Source organism: Mytilus galloprovincialis, chromosome 4 (assembly GCF_965363235.1).
Source record: "Mytilus galloprovincialis chromosome 4, xbMytGall1.hap1.1, whole genome shotgun sequence".
Lineage (NCBI taxonomy): Eukaryota > Metazoa > Mollusca > Bivalvia > Mytilida > Mytilidae > Mytilus > Mytilus galloprovincialis.
The window spans coordinates 70,634,995-70,661,800 of NC_134841.1; the positions used below are offsets into that span (position 1 = coordinate 70,634,995).

Consider the following 26,806-nt stretch of genomic DNA (forward strand, 5'->3'; position numbering starts at 1 on the left):
AGATATAATACCTGAAAGGACTTTTCTGGAGTTTGATTATTTCTATATGGTCTAAAGTTATAGATGTGGAAATACGAATACTTTTAAAAGCAAGATGATTTTATTATTTATTTTTCTACCACTCAGAATGCGTTTCCTTCCTCCAACTCCCCACTTAAGAGGGAGAGGAACGGTCATCAATGACCGAAGACCGTGTCTCACCAAGCTAGAGACAGTCTCGGTCAGCTTCACGCTCAGAAGAAAACGCTATTTCTCTTCATCGTGGGTTTAGGTCCAGTCAGAGTTATCTGACGTCCCGGCGATACATACTATAGAAATGATCCCTAAAAGTATGATCTTACCCGCGCAGGATCTCTACATGAGTTTTACAAATGTGATATGTTCAGTAAAATAAGGTTAATAGTATTTTTTCTTATTACATGATTACGTGTAAAAACGCACACAATACCAAGTTGCAATTGTAATTTTGAAACGTAATCAAATACAGAAGAAGAAAATATAGCAGGATTTTCATTCAGCTTTTGAGTTTTAAACGTTACGGTATATATGTAAAACACGTACGTTCAAGGGGAAATAACCAAATTATTACTATGACTATGACAATCCTAAGTCTAGTACAAAAGCATATTTTTGGTAACAAAATTAAGTAGTTTAAACAAATAACCACAATATTAGGTCAAAAAGAGGTGTTGTATATACATCAGCTACATTTAAAAAGTGCAACCTACATGTATAATATATATCTATAAATGGTCAACTTGAAAATTTAGAATTGCAGCGAAATAAAGTTAGTTTAAATTGTGTAGCTATAAGACATCCCAATAAAATTAAAAAATAAAACTTTGCGGACTTGAATTGTTATCATGAGAAAAAGTAATTCTGAGAAGATATAATACCTGAAAGGACTTTTCTGGAGTTTGATTATTTCTATATGGTCTAAAGTTATAGATGTGGAAATACGAATACTTTTAAAAGCAAGATGATTTTATTATTTATTTTTTTACCACTCAGAATGCGTTTCCTTCCTCCAACTCCCCACTTAAGAGGGAGAGGAACGGTCATCAATGACCGAAGACCGTGTCTCACCAAGCTAGAGACAGTCTCGGTCAGCTTCACGCTCAGAAGAAAACGCTATTTCTCTTCATCGTGGGTTTAGGTCCAGTCAGAGTTATCTGACGTCCCGGCGATACATACTATAGAAATGATCCCTAAAAGTATGATCTTACCCGCGCAGGATCTCTACATGAGTTTTACAAATGTGATATGTTCAGTAAAATAAGGTTAATAGTATTTTTTCTTATTACATGATTACGTGTAAAAACGCACACAATACCAAGTTGCAATTGTAATTTTGAAACGTAATCAAATACAGAAGAAGAAAATATAGCAGGATTTTCATTCAGCTTTTGAGTTTTAAACGTTACGGTATATATGTAAAACACGTACGTTCAAGGGGAAATAACCAAATTATTACTATGACTATGACAATCCTAAGTCTAGTACAAAAGCATATTTTTGGTAACAAAATTAAGTAGTTTAAACAAATAACCACAATATTAGGTCAAAAAGAGGTGTTGTATATACATCAGCTACATTTAAAAAGTGCAACCTACATGTATAATATATATCTATAAATGGTCAACTTGAAAATTTAGAATTGCAGCGAAATAAAGTTAGTTTAAATTGTGTAGCTATAAGACATCCCAATAAAATTAAAAAATAAAACTTTGCGGACTTGAATTGTTATCATGAGAAAAAGTAATTCTGAGAAGATATAATACCTGAAAGGACTTTTCTGGAGTTTGATTATTTCTATATGGTCTAAAGTTATAGATGTGGAAATACGAATACTTTTAAAAGCAAGATGATTTTATTATTTATTTTTTTACCACTCAGAATGCGTTTCCTTCCTCCAACTCCCCACTTAAGAGGGAGAGGAACGGTCATCAATGACCGAAGACCGTGTCTCACCAAGCTAGAGACAGTCTCGGTCAGCTTCACGCTCAGAAGAAAACGCTATTTCTCTTCATCGTGGGTTTAGGTCCAGTCAGGGTTATCTGACGTCCCGGCGATACATACTATAGAAATGATCCCTAAAAGTATGATCTTACCCGCGCAGGATCGCTACATGAGTTTTACAAATGTGATATGTTCAGTAAAATAAGGTTAATAGTATTTTTTCTTATTACATGATTACGTGTAAAAACGCACACAATACCAAGTTGCAATTGTAATTTTGAAACGTAATCAAATACAGAAGAAGAAAATATAGCAGGATTTTCATTCAGCTTTTGAGTTTTAAACGTTACGGTATATATGTAAAACACGTACGTTCAAGGGGAAATAACCAAATTATTACTATGACTATGACAATCCTAAGTCTAGTACAAAAGCATATTTTTGGTAACAAAATTAAGTAGTTTAAACAAATAACCACAATATTAGGTCAAAAAGAGGTGTTGTATATACATCAGCTACATTTAAAAAGTGCAACCTACATGTATAATATATATCTATAAATGGTCAACTTGAAAATTTAGAATTGCAGCGAAATAAAGTTAGTTTAAATTGTGTAGCTATAAGACATCCCAATAAAATTAAAAAATAAAACTTTGCGGACTTGAATTGTTATCATGAGAAAAAGTAATTCTGAGAAGATATAATACCTGAAAGGACTTTTCTGGAGTTTGATTATTTCTATATGGTCTAAAGTTATAGATGTGGAAATACGAATACTTTTAAAAGCAAGATGATTTTATTATTTATTTTTCTACCACTCAGAATGCGTTTCCTTCCTCCAACTCCCCACTTAAGAGGGAGAGGAACGGTCATCAATGACCGAAGACCGTGTCTCACCAAGCTAGAGACAGTCTCGGTCAGCTTCACGCTCAGAAGAAAACGCTATTTCTCTTCATCGTGGGTTTAGGTCCAGTCAGAGTTATCTGACGTCCCGGCGATACATACTATAGAAATGATCCCTAAAAGTATGATCTTACCCGCGCAGGATCTCTACATGAGTTTTACAAATGTGATATGTTCAGTAAAATAAGGTTAATAGTATTTTTTCTTATTACATGATTACGTGTAAAAACGCACACAATACCAAGTTGCAATTGTAATTTTGAAACGTAATCAAATACAGAAGAAGAAAATATAGCAGGATTTTCATTCAGCTTTTGAGTTTTAAACGTTACGGTATATATGTAAAACACGTACGTTCAAGGGGAAATAACCAAATTATTACTATGACTATGACAATCCTAAGTCTAGTACAAAAGCATATTTTTGGTAACAAAATTAAGTAGTTTAAACAAATAACCACAATATTAGGTCAAAAAGAGGTGTTGTATATACATCAGCTACATTTAAAAAGTGCAACCTACATGTATAATATATATCTATAAATGGTCAACTTGAAAATTTAGAATTGCAGCGAAATAAAGTTAGTTTAAATTGTGTAGCTATAAGACATCCCAATAAAATTAAAAAATAAAACTTTGCGGACTTGAATTGTTATCATGAGAAAAAGTAATTCTGAGAAGATATAATACCTGAAAGGACTTTTCTGGAGTTTGATTATTTCTATATGGTCTAAAGTTATAGATGTGGAAATACGAATACTTTTAAAAGCAAGATGATTTTATTATTTATTTTTTTACCACTCAGAATGCGTTTCCTTCCTCCAACTCCCCACTTAAGAGGGAGAGGAACGGTCATCAATGACCGAAGACCGTGTCTCACCAAGCTAGAGACAGTCTCGGTCAGCTTCACGCTCAGAAGAAAACGCTATTTCTCTTCATCGTGGGTTTAGGTCCAGTCAGAGTTATCTGACGTCCCGGCGATACATACTATAGAAATGATCCCTAAAAGTATGATCTTACCCGCGCAGGATCTCTACATGAGTTTTACAAATGTGATATGTTCAGTAAAATAAGGTTAATAGTATTTTTTCTTATTACATGATTACGTGTAAAAACGCACACAATACCAAGTTGCAATTGTAATTTTGAAACGTAATCAAATACAGAAGAAGAAAATATAGCAGGATTTTCATTCAGCTTTTGAGTTTTAAACGTTACGGTATATATGTAAAACACGTACGTTCAAGGGGAAATAACCAAATTATTACTATGACTATGACAATCCTAAGTCTAGTACAAAAGCATATTTTTGGTAACAAAATTAAGTAGTTTAAACAAATAACCACAATATTAGGTCAAAAAGAGGTGTTGTATATACATCAGCTACATTTAAAAAGTGCAACCTACATGTATAATATATATCTATAAATGGTCAACTTGAAAATTTAGAATTGCAGCGAAATAAAGTTAGTTTAAATTGTGTAGCTATAAGACATCCCAATAAAATTAAAAAATAAAACTTTGCGGACTTGAATTGTTATCATGAGAAAAAGTAATTCTGAGAAGATATAATACCTGAAAGGACTTTTCTGGAGTTTGATTATTTCTATATGGTCTAAAGTTATAGATGTGGAAATACGAATACTTTTAAAAGCAAGATGATTTTATTATTTATTTTTTTACCACTCAGAATGCGTTTCCTTCCTCCAACTCCCCACTTAAGAGGGAGAGGAACGGTCATCAATGACCGAAGACCGTGTCTCACCAAGCTAGAGACAGTCTCGGTCAGCTTCACGCTCAGAAGAAAACGCTATTTCTCTTCATCGTGGGTTTAGGTCCAGTCAGAGTTATCTGACGTCCCGGCGATACATACTATAGAAATGATCCCTAAAAGTATGATCTTACCCGCGCAGGATCTCTACATGAGTTTTACAAATGTGATATGTTCAGTAAAATAAGGTTAATAGTATTTTTTCTTATTACATGATTACGTGTAAAAACGCACACAATACCAAGTTGCAATTGTAATTTTGAAACGTAATCAAATACAGAAGAAGAAAATATAGCAGGATTTTCATTCAGCTTTTGAGTTTTAAACGTTACGGTATATATGTAAAACACGTACGTTCAAGGGGAAATAACCAAATTATTACTATGACTATGACAATCCTAAGTCTAGTACAAAAGCATATTTTTGGTAACAAAATTAAGTAGTTTAAACAAATAACCACAATATTAGGTCAAAAAGAGGTGTTGTATATACATCAGCTACATTTAAAAAGTGCAACCTACATGTATAATATATATCTATAAATGGTCAACTTGAAAATTTAGAATTGCAGCGAAATAAAGTTAGTTTAAATTGTGTAGCTATAAGACATCCCAATAAAATTAAAAAATAAAACTTTGCGGACTTGAATTGTTATCATGAGAAAAAGTAATTCTGAGAAGATATAATACCTGAAAGGACTTTTCTGGAGTTTGATTATTTCTATATGGTCTAAAGTTATAGATGTGGAAATACGAATACTTTTAAAAGCAAGATGATTTTATTATTTATTTTTCTACCACTCAGAATGCGTTTCCTTCCTCCAACTCCCCACTTAAGAGGGAGAGGAACGGTCATCAATGACCGAAGACCGTGTCTCACCAAGCTAGAGACAGTCTCGGTCAGCTTCACGCTCAGAAGAAAACGCTATTTCTCTTCATCGTGGGTTTAGGTCCAGTCAGAGTTATCTGACGTCCCGGCGATACATACTATAGAAATGATCCCTAAAAGTATGATCTTACCCGCGCAGGATCTCTACATGAGTTTTACAAATGTGATATGTTCAGTAAAATAAGGTTAATAGTATTTTTTCTTATTACATGATTACGTGTAAAAACGCACACAATACCAAGTTGCAATTGTAATTTTGAAACGTAATCAAATACAGAAGAAGAAAATATAGCAGGATTTTCATTCAGCTTTTGAGTTTTAAACGTTACGGTATATATGTAAAACACGTACGTTCAAGGGGAAATAACCAAATTATTACTATGACTATGACAATCCTAAGTCTAGTACAAAAGCATATTTTTGGTAACAAAATTAAGTAGTTTAAACAAATAACCACAATATTAGGTCAAAAAGAGGTGTTGTATATACATCAGCTACATTTAAAAAGTGCAACCTACATGTATAATATATATCTATAAATGGTCAACTTGAAAATTTAGAATTGCAGCGAAATAAAGTTAGTTTAAATTGTGTAGCTATAAGACATCCCAATAAAATTAAAAAATAAAACTTTGCGGACTTGAATTGTTATCATGAGAAAAAGTAATTCTGAGAAGATATAATACCTGAAAGGACTTTTCTGGAGTTTGATTATTTCTATATGGTCTAAAGTTATAGATGTGGAAATACGAATACTTTTAAAAGCAAGATGATTTTATTATTTATTTTTTTACCACTCAGAATGCGTTTCCTTCCTCCAACTCCCCACTTAAGAGGGAGAGGAACGGTCATCAATGACCGAAGACCGTGTCTCACCAAGCTAGAGACAGTCTCGGTCAGCTTCACGCTCAGAAGAAAACGCTATTTCTCTTCATCGTGGGTTTAGGTCCAGTCAGAGTTATCTGACGTCCCGGCGATACATACTATAGAAATGATCCCTAAAAGTATGATCTTACCCGCGCAGGATCTCTACATGAGTTTTACAAATGTGATATGTTCAGTAAAATAAGGTTAATAGTATTTTTTCTTATTACATGATTACGTGTAAAAACGCACACAATACCAAGTTGCAATTGTAATTTTGAAACGTAATCAAATACAGAAGAAGAAAATATAGCAGGATTTTCATTCAGCTTTTGAGTTTTAAACGTTACGGTATATATGTAAAACACGTACGTTCAAGGGGAAATAACCAAATTATTACTATGACTATGACAATCCTAAGTCTAGTACAAAAGCATATTTTTGGTAACAAAATTAAGTAGTTTAAACAAATAACCACAATATTAGGTCAAAAAGAGGTGTTGTATATACATCAGCTACATTTAAAAAGTGCAACCTACATGTATAATATATATCTATAAATGGTCAACTTGAAAATTTAGAATTGCAGCGAAATAAAGTTAGTTTAAATTGTGTAGCTATAAGACATCCCAATAAAATTAAAAAATAAAACTTTGCGGACTTGAATTGTTATCATGAGAAAAAGTAATTCTGAGAAGATATAATACCTGAAAGGACTTTTCTGGAGTTTGATTATTTCTATATGGTCTAAAGTTATAGATGTGGAAATACGAATACTTTTAAAAGCAAGATGATTTTATTATTTATTTTTTTACCACTCAGAATGCGTTTCCTTCCTCCAACTCCCCACTTAAGAGGGAGAGGAACGGTCATCAATGACCGAAGACCGTGTCTCACCAAGCTAGAGACAGTCTCGGTCAGCTTCACGCTCAGAAGAAAACGCTATTTCTCTTCATCGTGGGTTTAGGTCCAGTCAGGGTTATCTGACGTCCCGGCGATACATACTATAGAAATGATCCCTAAAAGTATGATCTTACCCGCGCAGGATCGCTACATGAGTTTTACAAATGTGATATGTTCAGTAAAATAAGGTTAATAGTATTTTTTCTTATTACATGATTACGTGTAAAAACGCACACAATACCAAGTTGCAATTGTAATTTTGAAACGTAATCAAATACAGAAGAAGAAAATATAGCAGGATTTTCATTCAGCTTTTGAGTTTTAAACGTTACGGTATATATGTAAAACACGTACGTTCAAGGGGAAATAACCAAATTATTACTATGACTATGACAATCCTAAGTCTAGTACAAAAGCATATTTTTGGTAACAAAATTAAGTAGTTTAAACAAATAACCACAATATTAGGTCAAAAAGAGGTGTTGTATATACATCAGCTACATTTAAAAAGTGCAACCTACATGTATAATATATATCTATAAATGGTCAACTTGAAAATTTAGAATTGCAGCGAAATAAAGTTAGTTTAAATTGTGTAGCTATAAGACATCCCAATAAAATTAAAAAATAAAACTTTGCGGACTTGAATTGTTATCATGAGAAAAAGTAATTCTGAGAAGATATAATACCTGAAAGGACTTTTCTGGAGTTTGATTATTTCTATATGGTCTAAAGTTATAGATGTGGAAATACGAATACTTTTAAAAGCAAGATGATTTTATTATTTATTTTTCTACCACTCAGAATGCGTTTCCTTCCTCCAACTCCCCACTTAAGAGGGAGAGGAACGGTCATCAATGACCGAAGACCGTGTCTCACCAAGCTAGAGACAGTCTCGGTCAGCTTCACGCTCAGAAGAAAACGCTATTTCTCTTCATCGTGGGTTTAGGTCCAGTCAGAGTTATCTGACGTCCCGGCGATACATACTATAGAAATGATCCCTAAAAGTATGATCTTACCCGCGCAGGATCTCTACATGAGTTTTACAAATGTGATATGTTCAGTAAAATAAGGTTAATAGTATTTTTTCTTATTACATGATTACGTGTAAAAACGCACACAATACCAAGTTGCAATTGTAATTTTGAAACGTAATCAAATACAGAAGAAGAAAATATAGCAGGATTTTCATTCAGCTTTTGAGTTTTAAACGTTACGGTATATATGTAAAACACGTACGTTCAAGGGGAAATAACCAAATTATTACTATGACTATGACAATCCTAAGTCTAGTACAAAAGCATATTTTTGGTAACAAAATTAAGTAGTTTAAACAAATAACCACAATATTAGGTCAAAAAGAGGTGTTGTATATACATCAGCTACATTTAAAAAGTGCAACCTACATGTATAATATATATCTATAAATGGTCAACTTGAAAATTTAGAATTGCAGCGAAATAAAGTTAGTTTAAATTGTGTAGCTATAAGACATCCCAATAAAATTAAAAAATAAAACTTTGCGGACTTGAATTGTTATCATGAGAAAAAGTAATTCTGAGAAGATATAATACCTGAAAGGACTTTTCTGGAGTTTGATTATTTCTATATGGTCTAAAGTTATAGATGTGGAAATACGAATACTTTTAAAAGCAAGATGATTTTATTATTTATTTTTTTACCACTCAGAATGCGTTTCCTTCCTCCAACTCCCCACTTAAGAGGGAGAGGAACGGTCATCAATGACCGAAGACCGTGTCTCACCAAGCTAGAGACAGTCTCGGTCAGCTTCACGCTCAGAAGAAAACGCTATTTCTCTTCATCGTGGGTTTAGGTCCAGTCAGAGTTATCTGACGTCCCGGCGATACATACTATAGAAATGATCCCTAAAAGTATGATCTTACCCGCGCAGGATCTCTACATGAGTTTTACAAATGTGATATGTTCAGTAAAATAAGGTTAATAGTATTTTTTCTTATTACATGATTACGTGTAAAAACGCACACAATACCAAGTTGCAATTGTAATTTTGAAACGTAATCAAATACAGAAGAAGAAAATATAGCAGGATTTTCATTCAGCTTTTGAGTTTTAAACGTTACGGTATATATGTAAAACACGTACGTTCAAGGGGAAATAACCAAATTATTACTATGACTATGACAATCCTAAGTCTAGTACAAAAGCATATTTTTGGTAACAAAATTAAGTAGTTTAAACAAATAACCACAATATTAGGTCAAAAAGAGGTGTTGTATATACATCAGCTACATTTAAAAAGTGCAACCTACATGTATAATATATATCTATAAATGGTCAACTTGAAAATTTAGAATTGCAGCGAAATAAAGTTAGTTTAAATTGTGTAGCTATAAGACATCCCAATAAAATTAAAAAATAAAACTTTGCGGACTTGAATTGTTATCATGAGAAAAAGTAATTCTGAGAAGATATAATACCTGAAAGGACTTTTCTGGAGTTTGATTATTTCTATATGGTCTAAAGTTATAGATGTGGAAATACGAATACTTTTAAAAGCAAGATGATTTTATTATTTATTTTTTTACCACTCAGAATGCGTTTCCTTCCTCCAACTCCCCACTTAAGAGGGAGAGGAACGGTCATCAATGACCGAAGACCGTGTCTCACCAAGCTAGAGACAGTCTCGGTCAGCTTCACGCTCAGAAGAAAACGCTATTTCTCTTCATCGTGGGTTTAGGTCCAGTCAGAGTTATCTGACGTCCCGGCGATACATACTATAGAAATGATCCCTAAAAGTATGATCTTACCCGCGCAGGATCTCTACATGAGTTTTACAAATGTGATATGTTCAGTAAAATAAGGTTAATAGTATTTTTTCTTATTACATGATTACGTGTAAAAACGCACACAATACCAAGTTGCAATTGTAATTTTGAAACGTAATCAAATACAGAAGAAGAAAATATAGCAGGATTTTCATTCAGCTTTTGAGTTTTAAACGTTACGGTATATATGTAAAACACGTACGTTCAAGGGGAAATAACCAAATTATTACTATGACTATGACAATCCTAAGTCTAGTACAAAAGCATATTTTTGGTAACAAAATTAAGTAGTTTAAACAAATAACCACAATATTAGGTCAAAAAGAGGTGTTGTATATACATCAGCTACATTTAAAAAGTGCAACCTACATGTATAATATATATCTATAAATGGTCAACTTGAAAATTTAGAATTGCAGCGAAATAAAGTTAGTTTAAATTGTGTAGCTATAAGACATCCCAATAAAATTAAAAAATAAAACTTTGCGGACTTGAATTGTTATCATGAGAAAAAGTAATTCTGAGAAGATATAATACCTGAAAGGACTTTTCTGGAGTTTGATTATTTCTATATGGTCTAAAGTTATAGATGTGGAAATACGAATACTTTTAAAAGCAAGATGATTTTATTATTTATTTTTTTACCACTCAGAATGCGTTTCCTTCCTCCAACTCCCCACTTAAGAGGGAGAGGAACGGTCATCAATGACCGAAGACCGTGTCTCACCAAGCTAGAGACAGTCTCGGTCAGCTTCACGCTCAGAAGAAAACGCTATTTCTCTTCATCGTGGGTTTAGGTCCAGTCAGAGTTATCTGACGTCCCGGCGATACATACTATAGAAATGATCCCTAAAAGTATGATCTTACCCGCGCAGGATCTCTACATGAGTTTTACAAATGTGATATGTTCAGTAAAATAAGGTTAATAGTATTTTTTCTTATTACATGATTACGTGTAAAAACGCACACAATACCAAGTTGCAATTGTAATTTTGAAACGTAATCAAATACAGAAGAAGAAAATATAGCAGGATTTTCATTCAGCTTTTGAGTTTTAAACGTTACGGTATATATGTAAAACACGTACGTTCAAGGGGAAATAACCAAATTATTACTATGACTATGACAATCCTAAGTCTAGTACAAAAGCATATTTTTGGTAACAAAATTAAGTAGTTTAAACAAATAACCACAATATTAGGTCAAAAAGAGGTGTTGTATATACATCAGCTACATTTAAAAAGTGCAACCTACATGTATAATATATATCTATAAATGGTCAACTTGAAAATTTAGAATTGCAGCGAAATAAAGTTAGTTTAAATTGTGTAGCTATAAGACATCCCAATAAAATTAAAAAATAAAACTTTGCGGACTTGAATTGTTATCATGAGAAAAAGTAATTCTGAGAAGATATAATACCTGAAAGGACTTTTCTGGAGTTTGATTATTTCTATATGGTCTAAAGTTATAGATGTGGAAATACGAATACTTTTAAAAGCAAGATGATTTTATTATTTATTTTTTTACCACTCAGAATGCGTTTCCTTCCTCCAACTCCCCACTTAAGAGGGAGAGGAACGGTCATCAATGACCGAAGACCGTGTCTCACCAAGCTAGAGACAGTCTCGGTCAGCTTCACGCTCAGAAGAAAACGCTATTTCTCTTCATCGTGGGTTTAGGTCCAGTCAGAGTTATCTGACGTCCCGGCGATACATACTATAGAAATGATCCCTAAAAGTATGATCTTACCCGCGCAGGATCTCTACATGAGTTTTACAAATGTGATATGTTCAGTAAAATAAGGTTAATAGTATTTTTTCTTATTACATGATTACGTGTAAAAACGCACACAATACCAAGTTGCAATTGTAATTTTGAAACGTAATCAAATACAGAAGAAGAAAATATAGCAGGATTTTCATTCAGCTTTTGAGTTTTAAACGTTACGGTATATATGTAAAACACGTACGTTCAAGGGGAAATAACCAAATTATTACTATGACTATGACAATCCTAAGTCTAGTACAAAAGCATATTTTTGGTAACAAAATTAAGTAGTTTAAACAAATAACCACAATATTAGGTCAAAAAGAGGTGTTGTATATACATCAGCTACATTTAAAAAGTGCAACCTACATGTATAATATATATCTATAAATGGTCAACTTGAAAATTTAGAATTGCAGCGAAATAAAGTTAGTTTAAATTGTGTAGCTATAAGACATCCCAATAAAATTAAAAAATAAAACTTTGCGGACTTGAATTGTTATCATGAGAAAAAGTAATTCTGAGAAGATATAATACCTGAAAGGACTTTTCTGGAGTTTGATTATTTCTATATGGTCTAAAGTTATAGATGTGGAAATACGAATACTTTTAAAAGCAAGATGATTTTATTATTTATTTTTTTACCACTCAGAATGCGTTTCCTTCCTCCAACTCCCCACTTAAGAGGGAGAGGAACGGTCATCAATGACCGAAGACCGTGTCTCACCAAGCTAGAGACAGTCTCGGTCAGCTTCACGCTCAGAAGAAAACGCTATTTCTCTTCATCGTGGGTTTAGGTCCAGTCAGAGTTATCTGACGTCCCGGCGATACATACTATAGAAATGATCCCTAAAAGTATGATCTTACCCGCGCAGGATCTCTACATGAGTTTTACAAATGTGATATGTTCAGTAAAATAAGGTTAATAGTATTTTTTCTTATTACATGATTACGTGTAAAAACGCACACAATACCAAGTTGCAATTGTAATTTTGAAACGTAATCAAATACAGAAGAAGAAAATATAGCAGGATTTTCATTCAGCTTTTGAGTTTTAAACGTTACGGTATATATGTAAAACACGTACGTTCAAGGGGAAATAACCAAATTATTACTATGACTATGACAATCCTAAGTCTAGTACAAAAGCATATTTTTGGTAACAAAATTAAGTAGTTTAAACAAATAACCACAATATTAGGTCAAAAAGAGGTGTTGTATATACATCAGCTACATTTAAAAAGTGCAACCTACATGTATAATATATATCTATAAATGGTCAACTTGAAAATTTAGAATTGCAGCGAAATAAAGTTAGTTTAAATTGTGTAGCTATAAGACATCCCAATAAAATTAAAAAATAAAACTTTGCGGACTTGAATTGTTATCATGAGAAAAAGTAATTCTGAGAAGATATAATACCTGAAAGGACTTTTCTGGAGTTTGATTATTTCTATATGGTCTAAAGTTATAGATGTGGAAATACGAATACTTTTAAAAGCAAGATGATTTTATTATTTATTTTTTTACCACTCAGAATGCGTTTCCTTCCTCCAACTCCCCACTTAAGAGGGAGAGGAACGGTCATCAATGACCGAAGACCGTGTCTCACCAAGCTAGAGACAGTCTCGGTCAGCTTCACGCTCAAGAAGAAAACGCTATTTCTCTTCATCGTGGGTTTAGGTCCAGTCAGAGTTATCTGACGTCCCGGCGATACATACTATAGAAATGATCCCTAAAAGTATGATCTTACCCGCGCAGGATCTCTACATGAGTTTTACAAATGTGATATGTTCAGTAAAATAAGGTTAATAGTATTTTTTCTTATTACATGATTACGTGTAAAAACGCACACAATACCAAGTTGCAATTGTAATTTTGAAACGTAATCAAATACAGAAGAAGAAAATATAGCAGGATTTTCATTCAGCTTTTGAGTTTTAAACGTTACGGTATATATGTAAAACACGTACGTTCAAGGGGAAATAACCAAATTATTACTATGACTATGACAATCCTAAGTCTAGTACAAAAGCATATTTTTGGTAACAAAATTAAGTAGTTTAAACAAATAACCACAATATTAGGTCAAAAAGAGGTGTTGTATATACATCAGCTACATTTAAAAAGTGCAACCTACATGTATAATATATATCTATAAATGGTCAACTTGAAAATTTAGAATTGCAGCGAAATAAAGTTAGTTTAAATTGTGTAGCTATAAGACATCCCAATAAAATTAAAAAATAAAACTTTGCGGACTTGAATTGTTATCATGAGAAAAAGTAATTCTGAGAAGATATAATACCTGAAAGGACTTTTCTGGAGTTTGATTATTTCTATATGGTCTAAAGTTATAGATGTGGAAATACGAATACTTTTAAAAGCAAGATGATTTTATTATTTATTTTTTTACCACTCAGAATGCGTTTCCTTCCTCCAACTCCCCACTTAAGAGGGAGAGGAACGGTCATCAATGACCGAAGACCGTGTCTCACCAAGCTAGAGACAGTCTCGGTCAGCTTCACGCTCAGAAGAAAACGCTATTTCTCTTCATCGTGGGTTTAGGTCCAGTCAGAGTTATCTGACGTCCCGGCGATACATACTATAGAAATGATCCCTAAAAGTATGATCTTACCCGCGCAGGATCTCTACATGAGTTTTACAAATGTGATATGTTCAGTAAAATAAGGTTAATAGTATTTTTTCTTATTACATGATTACGTGTAAAAACGCACACAATACCAAGTTGCAATTGTAATTTTGAAACGTAATCAAATACAGAAGAAGAAAATATAGCAGGATTTTCATTCAGCTTTTGAGTTTTAAACGTTACGGTATATATGTAAAACACGTACGTTCAAGGGGAAATAACCAAATTATTACTATGACTATGACAATCCTAAGTCTAGTACAAAAGCATATTTTTGGTAACAAAATTAAGTAGTTTAAACAAATAACCACAATATTAGGTCAAAAAGAGGTGTTGTATATACATCAGCTACATTTAAAAAGTGCAACCTACATGTATAATATATATCTATAAATGGTCAACTTGAAAATTTAGAATTGCAGCGAAATAAAGTTAGTTTAAATTGTGTAGCTATAAGACATCCCAATAAAATTAAAAAATAAAACTTTGCGGACTTGAATTGTTATCATGAGAAAAAGTAATTCTGAGAAGATATAATACCTGAAAGGACTTTTCTGGAGTTTGATTATTTCTATATGGTCTAAAGTTATAGATGTGGAAATACGAATACTTTTAAAAGCAAGATGATTTTATTATTTATTTTTTTACCACTCAGAATGCGTTTCCTTCCTCCAACTCCCCACTTAAGAGGGAGAGGAACGGTCATCAATGACCGAAGACCGTGTCTCACCAAGCTAGAGACAGTCTCGGTCAGCTTCACGCTCAGAAGAAAACGCTATTTCTCTTCATCGTGGGTTTAGGTCCAGTCAGAGTTATCTGACGTCCCGGCGATACATACTATAGAAATGATCCCTAAAAGTATGATCTTACCCGCGCAGGATCTCTACATGAGTTTTACAAATGTGATATGTTCAGTAAAATAAGGTTAATAGTATTTTTTCTTATTACATGATTACGTGTAAAAACGCACACAATACCAAGTTGCAATTGTAATTTTGAAACGTAATCAAATACAGAAGAAGAAAATATAGCAGGATTTTCATTCAGCTTTTGAGTTTTAAACGTTACGGTATATATGTAAAACACGTACGTTCAAGGGGAAATAACCAAATTATTACTATGACTATGACAATCCTAAGTCTAGTACAAAAGCATATTTTTGGTAACAAAATTAAGTAGTTTAAACAAATAACCACAATATTAGGTCAAAAAGAGGTGTTGTATATACATCAGCTACATTTAAAAAGTGCAACCTACATGTATAATATATATCTATAAATGGTCAACTTGAAAATTTAGAATTGCAGCGAAATAAAGTTAGTTTAAATTGTGTAGCTATAAGACATCCCAATAAAATTAAAAAATAAAACTTTGCGGACTTGAATTGTTATCATGAGAAAAAGTAATTCTGAGAAGATATAATACCTGAAAGGACTTTTGTGGAGTTTGATTATTTCTATATGGTCTAAAGTTATAGATGTGGAAATACGAATACTTTTAAAAGCAAGATGATTTTATTATTTATTTTTTTACCACTCAGAATGCGTTTCCTTCCTCCAACTCCCCACTTAAGAGGGAGAGGAACGGTCATCAATGACCGAAGACCGTGTCTCACCAAGCTAGAGACAGTCTCGGTCAGCTTCACGCTCAGAAGAAAACGCTATTTCTCTTCATCGTGGGTTTAGGTCCAGTCAGAGTTATCTGACGTCCCGGCGATACATACTATAGAAATGATCCCTAAAAGTATGATCTTACCCGCGCAGGATCTCTACATGAGTTTTACAAATGTGATATGTTCAGTAAAATAAGGTTAATAGTATTTTTTCTTATTACATGATTACGTGTAAAAACGCACACAATACCAAGTTGCAATTGTAATTTTGAAACGTAATCAAATACAGAAGAAGAAAATATAGCAGGATTTTCATTCAGCTTTTGAGTTTTAAACGTTACGGTATATATGTAAAACACGTACGTTCAAGGGGAAATAACCAAATTATTACTATGACTATGACAATCCTAAGTCTAGTACAAAAGCATATTTTTGGTAACAAAATTAAGTAGTTTAAACAAATAACCACAATATTAGGTCAAAAAGAGGTGTTGTATATACATCAGCTACATTTAAAAAGTGCAACCTACATGTATAATATATATCTATAAATGGTCAACTTGAAAATTTAGAATTGCAGCGAAATAAAGTTAGTTTAAATTGTGTAGCTATAAGACATCCCAATAAAATTAAAAAATAAAACTTTGCGGACTTGAATTGTTATCATGAGAAAAAGTAATTCTGAGAAGATATAATACCTGAAAGGACTTTTCTGGAGTTTGATTATTTCTATATGGTCTAAAGTTATAGATGTGGAAATACGAATACTTTTAAAAGCAAGATGATTTTATTATTTATTTTTTTACCACTCAGAATGCGTTTCCTTCCTCCAACTCCCCACTTAAGAGGGAGAGGAACGGTCATCAATGACCGAAGACCGTGTCTCACCAAGCTAGAGACAGTCTCGGTCAGCTTCACGCTCAGAAGAAAAGGCTATTTCTCTTCATCGTGGGTTTAGGTCCAGTCAGAGTTATCTGACGTCCCGGCGATACATACTATAGAAATGATCCCTAAAAGTATGATCTTACCCGCGCAGGATCTCTACATGAGTTTTACAAATGTGATATGTTCAGTAAAATAAGGTTAATAGTATTTTTTCTTATTACATGATTACGTGTAAAAACGCACACAATACCAAGTTGCAATTGTAATTTTGAAACGTAATCAAATACAGAAGAAGAAAATATAGCAGGATTTTCATTCAGCTTTTGAGTTTTAAACGTTACGGTATATATGTAAAACACGTACGTTCAAGGGGAAATAACCAAATTATTACTATGACTATGACAATCCTAAGTCTAGTACAAAAGCATATTTTTGGTAACAAAATTAAGTAGTTTAAACAAATAACCACAATATTAGGTCAAAAAGAGGTGTTGTATATACATCAGCTACATTTAAAAAGTGCAACCTACATGTATAATATATATCTATAAATGGTCAACTTGAAAATTTAGAATTGCAGCGAAATAAAGTTAGTTTAAATTGTGTAGCTATAAGACATCCCAATAAAATTAAAAAATAAAACTTTGCGGACTTGAATTGTTATCATGAGAAAAAGTAATTCTGAGAAGATATAATACCTGAAAGGACTTTTCTGGAGTTTGATTATTTCTATATGGTCTAAAGTTATAGATGTGGAAATACGAATACTTTTAAAAGCAAGATGATTTTATTATTTATTTTTTTACCACTCAGAATGCGTTTCCTTCCTCCAACTCCCCACTTAAGAGGGAGAGGAACGGTCATCAATGACCGAAGACCGTGTCTCACCAAGCTAGAGACAGTCTCGGTCAGCTTCACGCTCAGAAGAAAACGCTATTTCTCTTCATCGTGGGTTTAGGTCCAGTCAGAGTTATCTGACGTCCCGGCGATACATACTATAGAAATGATCCCTAAAAGTATGATCTTACCCGCGCAGGATCTCTACATGAGTTTTACAAATGTGATATGTTCAGTAAAATAAGGTTAATAGTATTTTTTCTTATTACATGATTACGTGTAAAAACGCACACAATACCAAGTTGCAATTGTAATTTTGAAACGTAATCAAATACAGAAGAAGAAAATATAGCAGGATTTTCATTCAGCTTTTGAGTTTTAAACGTTACGGTATATATGTAAAACACGTACGTTCAAGGGGAAATAACCAAATTATTACTATGACTATGACAATCCTAAGTCTAGTACAAAAGCATATTTTTGGTAACAAAATTAAGTAGTTTAAACAAATAACCACAATATTAGGTCAAAAAGAGGTGTTGTATATACATCAGCTACATTTAAAAAGTGCAACCTACATGTATAATACTGTGAAAGTACTTTTATTCGTGGGGTACCAATTTTCGTGGTTTTCGTGGATGACTTGATCCACGAATTTAAGTGTTCAACGAATTAAAACAACCAATGTCCAAATCAAGTCATGGAAAGAAAGGGCAAATGAACTATGAACTACAACTGCGTGCAGGATTATATCCATTTAATCTTTAAGAACCTAAACTGTACAACTTTTGATCTTTTAATTCCTCATACAATAATTTTGATCAATGAAGTCAGATTTCCGGTATTGATATGCTAGTATGATAAAGTGTTCATTTTATATCCTCATAGTTCTCGTACATATGGGAAATAATAATTTCATGCTGGGCTTGATTTTGATAAGAATTATTTTACAATTCAAGATATGTTTATAGCATTTGATTATGTTACTGTTTTCTTTAGGTGACATGTTTATGGCCTAATTAACACATTTGATGGTCTTTAATCTGTTGATCACTTTATATTGAGTTAATAAGTGTTGACACTACGATTTATACATATATACAGGTCAATGTTTACTTAGCAATTTCCTTCAATCCAGACTATGTGTAACCGTGGTTTCTAATGGCTTAAATTTTTCATTTTTTTTTTAGAAAACTTAAATCCACGAATTTAAAAACCCACGAACATGTAAATATTCCTGAAACCACGAAAATTGATACCCACGAATTAAAGTACTTTCACAGTATATATCTATAAATGGTCAACTTGAAAATTTAGAATTGCAGCGAAATAAAGTTAGTTTAAATTGTGTAGCTATAAGACATCCCAATAAAATTAAAAAATAAAACTTTGCGGACTTGAATTGTTATCATGAGAAAAAGTAATTCTGAGAAGATATAATACCTGAAAGGACTTTTCTGGAGTTTGATTATTTCTATATGGTCTAAAGTTATAGATGTGGAAATACGAATACTTTTAAAAGCAAGATGATTTTATTATTTATTTTTTTACCACTCAGAATGCGTTTCCTTCCTCCAACTCCCCACTTAAGAGGGAGAGGAACGGTCATCAATGACCGAAGACCGTGTCTCACCAAGCTAGAGACAGTCTCGGTCAGCTTCACGCTCAGAAGAAAACGCTATTTCTCTTCATCGTGGGTTTAAAGGTCCAGTCATCTGACGTCCCGGCGATACATACTATAGAAATGATCCCTAAAAGTATGATCTTACCCGCGCAGGATCTCTACATGAGTTTTACAAATGTGATATGTTCAGTAAAATAAGGTTAATAGTATTTTTTCTTATTACATGATTACGTGTAAAAACGCACACAATACCAAGTTGCAATTGTAATTTTGAAACGTAATCAAATACAGAAGAAGAAAATATAGCAGGATTTTCATTCAGCTTTTGAGTTTTAAACGTTACGGTATATATGTAAAACACGTACGTTCAAGGGGAAATAACCAAATTATTACTATGACTATGACAATCCTAAGTCTAGTACAAAAGCATATTTTTGGTAACAAAATTAAGTAGTTTAAACAAATAACCACAATATTAGGTCAAAAAGAGGTGTTGTATATACATCAGCTACATTTAAAAAGTGCAACCTACATGTATAATATATATCTATAAATGGTCAACTTGAAAATTTAGAATTGCAGCGAAATAAAGTTAGTTTAAATTGTGTAGCTATAAGACATCCCAATAAAATTAAAAAATAAAACTTTGCGGACTTGAATTGTTATCATGAGAAAAAGTAATTCTGAGAAGATATAATACCTGAAAGGACTTTTCTGGAGTTTGATTATTTCTATATGGTCTAAAGTTATAGATGTGGAAATACGAATACTTTTAAAAGCAAGATGATTTTATTATTTATTTTTTTACCACTCAGAATGCGTTTCCTTCCTCCAACTCCCCACTTAAGAGGGAGAGGAACGGTCATCAATGACCGAAGACCGTGTCTCACCAAGCTAGAGACAGTCTCGGTCAGCTTCACGCTCAGAAGAAAACGCTATTTCTCTTCATCGTGGGTTTAGGTCCAGTCAGAGTTATCTGACGTCCCGGCGATACATACTATAGAAATGATCCCTAAAAGTATGATCTTACCCGCGCAGGATCTCTACATGAGTTTTACAAATGTGATATGTTCAGTAAAATAAGGTTAATAGTATTTTTTCTTATTACATGATTACGTGTAAAAACGCACACAATACCAAGTTGCAATTGTAATTTTGAAACGTAATCAAATACAGAAGAAGAAAATATAGCAGGATTTTCATTCAGCTTTTGAGTTTTAAACGTTACGGTATATATGTAAAACACGTACGTTCAAGGGGAAATAACCAAATTATTACTATGACTATGACAATCCTAAGTCTAGTACAAAAGCATATTTTTGGTAACAAAATTAAGTAGTTTAAACAAATAACCACAATATTAGGTCAAAAAGAGGTGTTGTATATACATCAGCTACATTTAAAAAGTGCAACCTACATGTATAATATATATCTATAAATGGTCAACTTGAAAATTTAGAATTGCAGCGAAATAAAGTTAGTTTAAATTGTGTAGCTATAAGACATCCCAATAAAATTAAAAAATAAAACTTTGCGGACTTGAATTGTTATCATGAGAAAAAGTAATTCTGAGAAGATATAATACCTGAAAGGACTTTTCTGGAGTTTGATTATTTCTATATGGTCTAAAGTTATAGATGTGGAAATACGAATACTTTTAAAAGCAAGATGATTTTATTATTTATTTTTTTACCACTCAGAATGCGTTTCCTTCCTCCAACTCCCCACTTAAGAGGGAGAGGAACGGTCATCAATGACCGAAGACCGTGTCTCACCAAGCTAGAGACAGTCTCGGTCAGCTTCACGCTCAGAAGAAAACGCTATTTCTCTTCATCGTGGGTTTAGGTCCAGTCAGAGTTATCTGACGTCCCGGCGATACATACTATAGAAATGATCCCTAAAAGTATGATCTTACCCGCGCAGGATCTCTACATGAGTTTTACAAATGTGATATGTTCAGTAAAATAAGGTTAATAGTATTTTTTCTTATTACATGATTACGTGTAAAAACGCACACAATACCAAGTTGCAATTGTAATTTTGAAACGTAATCAAATACAGAAGAAGAAAATATAGCAGGATTTTCATTCAGCTTTTGAGTTTTAAACGTTACGGTATATATGTAAAACACGTACGTTCAAGGGGAAATAACCAAATTATTACTATGACTATGACAATCCTAAGTCTAGTACAAAAGCATATTTTTGGTAACAAAATTAAGTAGTTTAAACAAATAACCACAATATTAGGTCAAAAAGAGGTGTTGTATATACATCAGCTACATTTAAAAAGTGCAACCTACATGTATAATATATATCTATAAATGGTCAACTTGAAAATTTAGAATTGCAGCGAAATAAAGTTAGTTTAAATTGTGTAGCTATAAGACATCCCAATAAAATTAAAAAATAAAACTTTGCGGACTTGAATTGTTATCATGAGAAAAAGTAATTCTGAGAAGATATAATACCTGAAAGGACTTTTCTGGAGTTTGATTATTTCTATATGGTCTAAAGTTATAGATGTGGAAATACGAATACTTTTAAAAGCAAGATGATTTTATTATTTATTTTTTTACCACTCAGAATGCGTTTCCTTCCTCCAACTCCCCACTTAAGAGGGAGAGGAACGGTCATCAATGACCGAAGACCGTGTCTCACCAAGCTAGAGACAGTCTCGGTCAGCTTCACGCTCAGAAGAAAACGCTATTTCTCTTCATCGTGGGTTTAGGTCCAGTCAGAGTTATCTGACGTCCCGGCGATACATACTATAGAAATGATCCCTAAAAGTATGATCTTACCCGCGCAGGATCTCTACATGAGTTTTACAAATGTGATATGTTCAGTAAAATAAGGTTAATAGTATTTTTTCTTATTACATGATTACGTGTAAAAACGCACACAATACCAAGTTGCAATTGTAATTTTGAAACGTAATCAAATACAGAAGAAGAAAATATAGCAGGATTTTCATTCAGCTTTTGAGTTTTAAACGTTACGGTATATATGTAAAACACGTACGTTCAAGGGGAAATAACCAAATTATTACTATGACTATGACAATCCTAAGTCTAGTACAAAAGCATATTTTTGGTAACAAAATTAAGTAGTTTAAACAAATAACCACAATATTAGGTCAAAAAGAGGTGTTGTATATACATCAGCTACATTTAAAAAGTGCAACCTACATGTATAATATATATCTATAAATGGTCAACTTGAAAATTTAGAATTGCAGCGAAATAAAGTTAGTTTAAATTGTGTAGCTATAAGACATCCCAAAAAATTAAAAAATAAAACTTTGCGGACTTGAATTGTTATCATGAGAAAAAGTAATTCTGAGAAGATATAATACCTGAAAGGACTTTTCTGGAGTTTGATTATTTCTATATGGTCTAAAGTTATAGATGTGGAAATACGAATACTTTTAAAAGCAAGATGATTTTATTATTTATTTTTTTACCACTCAGAATGCGTTTCCTTCCTCCAACTCCCCACTTAAGAGGGAGAGGAACGGTCATCAATGACCGAAGACCGTGTCTCACCAAGCTAGAGACAGTCTCGGTCAGCTTCACGCTCAGAAGAAAACGCTATTTCTCTTCATCGTGGGTTTAGGTCCAGTCAGAGTTATCTGACGTCCCGGCGATACATACTATAGAAATGATCCCTAAAAGTATGATCTTACCCGCGCAGGATCTCTACATGAGTTTTACAAATGTGATATGTTCAGTAAAATAAGGTTAATAGTATTTTTTCTTATTACATGATTACGTGTAAAAACGCACACAATACCAAGTTGCAATTGTAATTTTGAAACGTAATCAAATACAGAAGAAGAAAATATAGCAGGATTTTCATTCAGCTTTTGAGTTTTAAACGTTACGGTATATATGTAAAACACGTACGTTCAAGGGGAAATAACCAAATTATTACTATGACTATGACAATCCTAAGTCTAGTACAAAAGCATATTTTTGGTAACAAAATTAAGTAGTTTAAACAAATAACCACAATATTAGGTCAAAAAGAGGTGTTGTATATACATCAGCTACATTTAAAAAGTGCAACCTACATGTATAATATATATCTATAAATGGTCAACTTGAAAATTTAGAATTGCAGCGAAATAAAGTTAGTTTAAATTGTGTAGCTATAAGACATCCCAATAAAATTAAAAAATAAAACTTTGCGGACTTGAATTGTTATCATGAGAAAAAGTAATTCTGAGAAGATATAATACCTGAAAGGACTTTTCTGGAGTTTGATTATTTCTATATGGTCTAAAGTTATAGATGTGGAAATACGAATACTTTTAAAAGCAAGATGATTTTATTATTTATTTTTTTACCACTCAGAATGCGTTTCCTTCCTCCAACTCCCCACTTAAGAGGGAGAGGAACGGTCATCAATGACCGAAGACCGTGTCTCACCAAGCTAGAGACAGTCTCGGTCAGCTTCACGCTCAGAAGAAAACGCTATTTCTCTTCATCGTGGGTTTAGGTCCAGTCAGAGTTATCTGACGTCCCGGCGATACATACTATAGAAATGATCCCTAAAAGTATGATCTTACCCGCGCAGGATCTCTACATGAGTTTTACAAATGTGATATGTTCAGTAAAATAAGGTTAATAGTATTTTTTCTTATTACATGATTACGTGTAAAAACGCACACAATACCAAGTTGCAATTGTAATTTTGAAACGTAATCAAATACAGAAGAAGAAAATATAGCAGGATTTTCATTCAGCTTTTGAGTTTTAAACGTTACGGTATATATGTAAAACACGTACGTTCAAGGGGAAATAACCAAATTATTACTATGACTATGACAATCCTAAGTCTAGTACAAAAGCATATTTTTGGTAACAAAATTAAGTAGTTTAAACAAATAACCACAATATTAGGTCAAAAAGAGGTGTTGTATATACATCAGCTACATTTAAAAAGTGCAACCTACATGTATAATATATATCTATAAATGGTCAACTTGAAAATTTAGAATTGCAGCGAAATAAAGTTAGTTTAAATTGTGTAGCTATAAGACATCCCAATAAAATTAAAAAATAAAACTTTGCGGACTTGAATTGTTATCATGAGAAAAAGTAATTCTGAGAAGATATAATACCTGAAAGGACTTTTCTGGAGTTTGATTATTTCTATATGGTCTAAAGTTATAGATGTGGAAATACGAATACTTTTAAAAGCAAGATGATTTTATTATTTATTTTTTTACCACTCAGAATGCGTTTCCTTCCTCCAACTCCCCACTTAAGAGGGAGAGGAACGGTCATCAATGACCGAAGACCGTGTCTCACCAAGCTAGAGACAGTCTCGGTCAGCTTCACGCTCAGAAGAAAACGCTATTTCTCTTCATCGTGGGTTTAGGTCCAGTCAGAGTTATCTGACGTCCCGGCGATACATACTATAGAAATGATCCCTAAAAGTATGATCTTACCCGCGCAGGATCTCTACATGAGTTTTACAAATGTGATATGTTCAGTAAAATAAGGTTAATAGTATTTTTTCTTATTACATGATTACGTGTAAAAACGCACACAATACCAAGTTGCAATTGTAATTTTGAAACGTAATCAAATACAGAAGAAGAAAATATAGCAGGATTTTCATTCAGCTTTTGAGTTTTAAACGTTACGGTATATATGTAAAACACGTACGTTCAAGGGGAAATAACCAAATTATTACTATGACTATGACAATCCTAAGTCTAGTACAAAAGCATATTTTTGGTAACAAAATTAAGTAGTTTAAACAAATAACCACAATATTAGGTCAAAAAGAGGTGTTGTATATACATCAGCTACATTTAAAAAGTGCAACCTACATGTATAATATATATCTATAAATGGTCAACTTGAAAATTTAGAATTGCAGCCAAATAAAGTTAGTTTAAATTGTGTAGCTATAAGACATCCCAATAAAATTAAAAAATAAAACTTTGCGGACTTGAATTGTTATCATGAGAAAAAGTAATTCTGAGAAGATATAATACCTGAAAGGACTTTTCTGGAGTTTGATTATTTCTATATGGTCTAAAGTTATAGATGTGGAAATACGAATACTTTTAAAAGCAAGATGATTTTATTATTTATTTTTTTACCACTCAGAATGCGTTTCCTTCCTCCAACTCCCCACTTAAGAGGGAGAGGAACGGTCATCAATGACCGAAGACCGTGTCTCACCAAGCTAGAGACAGTCTCGGTCAGCTTCACGCTCAGAAGAAAACGCTATTTCTCTTCATCGTGGGTTTAGGTCCAGTCAGAGTTATCTGACGTCCCGGCGATACATACTATAGAAATGATCCCTAAAAGTATGATCTTACCCGCGCAGGATCTCTACATGAGTTTTACAAATGTGATATGTTCAGTAAAATAAGGTTAATAGTATTTTTTCTTATTACATGATTACGTGTAAAAACGCACACAATACCAAGTTGCAATTGTAATTTTGAAACGTAATCAAATACAGAAGAAGAAAATATAGCAGGATTTTCATTCAGCTTTTGAGTTTTAAACGTTACGGTATATATGTAAAACACGTACGTTCAAGGGGAAATAACCAAATTATTACTATGACTATGACAATCCTAAGTCTAGTACAAAAGCATATTTTTGGTAACAAAATTAAGTAGTTTAAACAAATAACCACAATATTAGGTCAAAAAGAGGTGTTGTATATACATCAGCTACATTTAAAAAGTGCAACCTACATGTATAATATATATCTATAAATGGTCAACTTGAAAATTTAGAATTGCAGCGAAATAAAGTTAGTTTAAATTGTGTAGCTATAAGACATCCCAATAAAATTAAAAAATAAAACTTTGCGGACTTGAATTGTTATCATGAGAAAAAGTAATTCTGAGAAGATATAATACCTGAAAGGACTTTTCTGGAGTTTGATTATTTCTATATGGTCTAAAGTTATAGATGTGGAAATACGAATACTTTTAAAAGCAAGATGATTTTATTATTTATTTTTTTACCACTCAGAATGCGTTTCCTTCCTCCAACTCCCCACTTAAGAGGGAGAGGAACGGTCATCAATGACCGAAGACCGTGTCTCACCAAGCTAGAGACAGTCTCGGTCAGCTTCACGCTCAGAAGAAAACGCTATTTCTCTTCATCGTGGGTTTAGGTCCAGTCAGAGTTATCTGACGTCCCGGCGATACATACTATAGAAATGATCCCTAAAAGTATGATCTTACCCGCGCAGGATCTCTACATGAGTTTTACAAATGTGATATGTTCAGTAAAATAAGGTTAATAGTATTTTTTCTTATTACATGATTACGTGTAAAAACGCACACAATAC

The 26,806-nt window shown here is 32.7% G+C and overlaps 30 non-coding genes across 30 annotated transcripts; all 30 read right to left on the reverse strand.

The window, feature by feature from the left end:
- Window positions 1-117: 117 nt before the first annotated feature.
- LOC143073876 (small nucleolar RNA U3) lies at window positions 118-339 on the reverse strand. Its single transcript, XR_012977648.1, has one exon. It is a non-coding gene; the product is annotated as a small nucleolar RNA U3 (small nucleolar RNA).
- A 663-nt stretch (window positions 340-1,002) lies between these two features.
- Window positions 1,003-1,224, reverse strand: LOC143073877 (small nucleolar RNA U3). The gene has a single exon (XR_012977649.1). It is a non-coding gene; the product is annotated as a small nucleolar RNA U3 (small nucleolar RNA).
- A 663-nt stretch (window positions 1,225-1,887) lies between these two features.
- Window positions 1,888-2,109, reverse strand: LOC143073918 (small nucleolar RNA U3). The gene has a single exon (XR_012977689.1). It is a non-coding gene; the product is annotated as a small nucleolar RNA U3 (small nucleolar RNA).
- Window positions 2,110-2,772: 663 nt separating this feature from the next.
- LOC143073878 (small nucleolar RNA U3) lies at window positions 2,773-2,994 on the reverse strand. Its single transcript, XR_012977650.1, has one exon. It is a non-coding gene; the product is annotated as a small nucleolar RNA U3 (small nucleolar RNA).
- A 663-nt stretch (window positions 2,995-3,657) lies between these two features.
- LOC143073879 (small nucleolar RNA U3) lies at window positions 3,658-3,879 on the reverse strand. Its single transcript, XR_012977651.1, has one exon. It is a non-coding gene; the product is annotated as a small nucleolar RNA U3 (small nucleolar RNA).
- Window positions 3,880-4,542: 663 nt separating this feature from the next.
- Window positions 4,543-4,764, reverse strand: LOC143073880 (small nucleolar RNA U3). Its single transcript, XR_012977652.1, has one exon. It is a non-coding gene; the product is annotated as a small nucleolar RNA U3 (small nucleolar RNA).
- Window positions 4,765-5,427: 663 nt separating this feature from the next.
- LOC143073881 (small nucleolar RNA U3) lies at window positions 5,428-5,649 on the reverse strand. Its single transcript, XR_012977653.1, has one exon. It is a non-coding gene; the product is annotated as a small nucleolar RNA U3 (small nucleolar RNA).
- Window positions 5,650-6,312: 663 nt separating this feature from the next.
- LOC143073882 (small nucleolar RNA U3) lies at window positions 6,313-6,534 on the reverse strand. Its single transcript, XR_012977654.1, has one exon. It is a non-coding gene; the product is annotated as a small nucleolar RNA U3 (small nucleolar RNA).
- A 663-nt stretch (window positions 6,535-7,197) lies between these two features.
- On the reverse strand, window positions 7,198-7,419 carry LOC143073920 (small nucleolar RNA U3). The gene has a single exon (XR_012977691.1). It is a non-coding gene; the product is annotated as a small nucleolar RNA U3 (small nucleolar RNA).
- Window positions 7,420-8,082: 663 nt separating this feature from the next.
- LOC143073883 (small nucleolar RNA U3) lies at window positions 8,083-8,304 on the reverse strand. The gene has a single exon (XR_012977655.1). It is a non-coding gene; the product is annotated as a small nucleolar RNA U3 (small nucleolar RNA).
- Window positions 8,305-8,967: 663 nt separating this feature from the next.
- On the reverse strand, window positions 8,968-9,189 carry LOC143073884 (small nucleolar RNA U3). The gene has a single exon (XR_012977656.1). It is a non-coding gene; the product is annotated as a small nucleolar RNA U3 (small nucleolar RNA).
- Window positions 9,190-9,852: 663 nt separating this feature from the next.
- Window positions 9,853-10,074, reverse strand: LOC143073886 (small nucleolar RNA U3). Its single transcript, XR_012977658.1, has one exon. It is a non-coding gene; the product is annotated as a small nucleolar RNA U3 (small nucleolar RNA).
- A 663-nt stretch (window positions 10,075-10,737) lies between these two features.
- Window positions 10,738-10,959, reverse strand: LOC143073887 (small nucleolar RNA U3). The gene has a single exon (XR_012977659.1). It is a non-coding gene; the product is annotated as a small nucleolar RNA U3 (small nucleolar RNA).
- A 663-nt stretch (window positions 10,960-11,622) lies between these two features.
- LOC143073888 (small nucleolar RNA U3) lies at window positions 11,623-11,844 on the reverse strand. The gene has a single exon (XR_012977660.1). It is a non-coding gene; the product is annotated as a small nucleolar RNA U3 (small nucleolar RNA).
- Window positions 11,845-12,507: 663 nt separating this feature from the next.
- LOC143073889 (small nucleolar RNA U3) lies at window positions 12,508-12,729 on the reverse strand. Its single transcript, XR_012977661.1, has one exon. It is a non-coding gene; the product is annotated as a small nucleolar RNA U3 (small nucleolar RNA).
- Window positions 12,730-13,392: 663 nt separating this feature from the next.
- Window positions 13,393-13,615, reverse strand: LOC143073921 (small nucleolar RNA U3). Its single transcript, XR_012977692.1, has one exon. It is a non-coding gene; the product is annotated as a small nucleolar RNA U3 (small nucleolar RNA).
- Window positions 13,616-14,278: 663 nt separating this feature from the next.
- LOC143073890 (small nucleolar RNA U3) lies at window positions 14,279-14,500 on the reverse strand. Its single transcript, XR_012977662.1, has one exon. It is a non-coding gene; the product is annotated as a small nucleolar RNA U3 (small nucleolar RNA).
- A 663-nt stretch (window positions 14,501-15,163) lies between these two features.
- LOC143073892 (small nucleolar RNA U3) lies at window positions 15,164-15,385 on the reverse strand. The gene has a single exon (XR_012977663.1). It is a non-coding gene; the product is annotated as a small nucleolar RNA U3 (small nucleolar RNA).
- A 663-nt stretch (window positions 15,386-16,048) lies between these two features.
- On the reverse strand, window positions 16,049-16,270 carry LOC143073893 (small nucleolar RNA U3). The gene has a single exon (XR_012977664.1). It is a non-coding gene; the product is annotated as a small nucleolar RNA U3 (small nucleolar RNA).
- Window positions 16,271-16,933: 663 nt separating this feature from the next.
- Window positions 16,934-17,155, reverse strand: LOC143073930 (small nucleolar RNA U3). Its single transcript, XR_012977700.1, has one exon. It is a non-coding gene; the product is annotated as a small nucleolar RNA U3 (small nucleolar RNA).
- Window positions 17,156-17,818: 663 nt separating this feature from the next.
- Window positions 17,819-18,040, reverse strand: LOC143073894 (small nucleolar RNA U3). Its single transcript, XR_012977665.1, has one exon. It is a non-coding gene; the product is annotated as a small nucleolar RNA U3 (small nucleolar RNA).
- A 1,360-nt stretch (window positions 18,041-19,400) lies between these two features.
- Window positions 19,401-19,618, reverse strand: LOC143073933 (small nucleolar RNA U3). Its single transcript, XR_012977703.1, has one exon. It is a non-coding gene; the product is annotated as a small nucleolar RNA U3 (small nucleolar RNA).
- Window positions 19,619-20,281: 663 nt separating this feature from the next.
- On the reverse strand, window positions 20,282-20,503 carry LOC143073895 (small nucleolar RNA U3). Its single transcript, XR_012977666.1, has one exon. It is a non-coding gene; the product is annotated as a small nucleolar RNA U3 (small nucleolar RNA).
- Window positions 20,504-21,166: 663 nt separating this feature from the next.
- LOC143073896 (small nucleolar RNA U3) lies at window positions 21,167-21,388 on the reverse strand. Its single transcript, XR_012977667.1, has one exon. It is a non-coding gene; the product is annotated as a small nucleolar RNA U3 (small nucleolar RNA).
- A 663-nt stretch (window positions 21,389-22,051) lies between these two features.
- Window positions 22,052-22,273, reverse strand: LOC143073898 (small nucleolar RNA U3). Its single transcript, XR_012977669.1, has one exon. It is a non-coding gene; the product is annotated as a small nucleolar RNA U3 (small nucleolar RNA).
- Window positions 22,274-22,935: 662 nt separating this feature from the next.
- Window positions 22,936-23,157, reverse strand: LOC143073899 (small nucleolar RNA U3). Its single transcript, XR_012977670.1, has one exon. It is a non-coding gene; the product is annotated as a small nucleolar RNA U3 (small nucleolar RNA).
- A 663-nt stretch (window positions 23,158-23,820) lies between these two features.
- LOC143073900 (small nucleolar RNA U3) lies at window positions 23,821-24,042 on the reverse strand. Its single transcript, XR_012977671.1, has one exon. It is a non-coding gene; the product is annotated as a small nucleolar RNA U3 (small nucleolar RNA).
- A 663-nt stretch (window positions 24,043-24,705) lies between these two features.
- LOC143073901 (small nucleolar RNA U3) lies at window positions 24,706-24,927 on the reverse strand. Its single transcript, XR_012977672.1, has one exon. It is a non-coding gene; the product is annotated as a small nucleolar RNA U3 (small nucleolar RNA).
- A 663-nt stretch (window positions 24,928-25,590) lies between these two features.
- LOC143073902 (small nucleolar RNA U3) lies at window positions 25,591-25,812 on the reverse strand. The gene has a single exon (XR_012977673.1). It is a non-coding gene; the product is annotated as a small nucleolar RNA U3 (small nucleolar RNA).
- Window positions 25,813-26,475: 663 nt separating this feature from the next.
- On the reverse strand, window positions 26,476-26,697 carry LOC143073903 (small nucleolar RNA U3). The gene has a single exon (XR_012977674.1). It is a non-coding gene; the product is annotated as a small nucleolar RNA U3 (small nucleolar RNA).
- Window positions 26,698-26,806: the final 109 nt, after the last annotated feature.